The following is an 874-nucleotide window of genomic DNA, read 5'->3' as shown; positions in this document are numbered from 1 at the left end:
AGAACTCTCATCCCCTCTGATTTCCCCTATAATTCGCCCCCCCTCTTTCTCTCTCTATAATCATCCGATTTGAACAATTTTGGGCTCCATTCCACTTGATTTTTTGAGCTCTACCTGATTCCTACACTCGTTTTCACCCTAAGACAGGTATACTCCGCGAATCTCCACATTCTGAAATCGTGTTCTTGAGCAATTTTTTGGGTTTTGTGAATTTCTTATTTCCGTGTTGATTCCTTGATCAAATATGCATGAAACAGATGTTTAAACATGGAATAGAACACAATTGTCTGTGATTAACGAGTTTGGAACAGGATTTGAGATTATTTAGGGATTGAGAATTTTTTTCAATTTGTTTTTTTTTTTATCACAACTCGATTTCGCTTTTCATTTTCATGTTGCTTTGAGTTCTTAATTGATTATAACCATGTTGAGAGCAATGATTCTATTTTGTAGAGAATGAAGCGCACGAAAACATCAGCAAAGAAAAACACACAAGAAGCGGGTTCGTCACAGCTGGAGAAGCAAAGGCCAAAGAAGTGGGATAAGTCTGATACCACCCACTACAACAACATGAAGAAGGTAGCCGTTCCGGCTACACAACTAGCATGTCCTGAGACGATGACAATATTGGGAATCCAAGCAGACATTGAAGGACTGTTCCAGAACATGGGTCTAGGCCAACTATGCAACCTCAAGGAACCCACTTATCCGGAGTTGGTACGCCAGTTCATAGCATCCGCATACGTCACCCGTCCCGATGATAGGCATGAGGAAGGTTTTCTGGCATTCGTAGTGCAGAAAGTATACTATGAGGTATCTTTCACAGACCTCTGCGGACTATTTGGATTGAGTGCGGGGGAGAGGACATATGGTC

This window comes from Brassica oleracea, chromosome C7 (assembly GCF_000695525.1).
Source record: "Brassica oleracea var. oleracea cultivar TO1000 chromosome C7, BOL, whole genome shotgun sequence".
Classification (NCBI taxonomy): domain Eukaryota; kingdom Viridiplantae; phylum Streptophyta; class Magnoliopsida; order Brassicales; family Brassicaceae; genus Brassica; species Brassica oleracea.
This window is presented reverse-complemented; position numbering follows the sequence as displayed.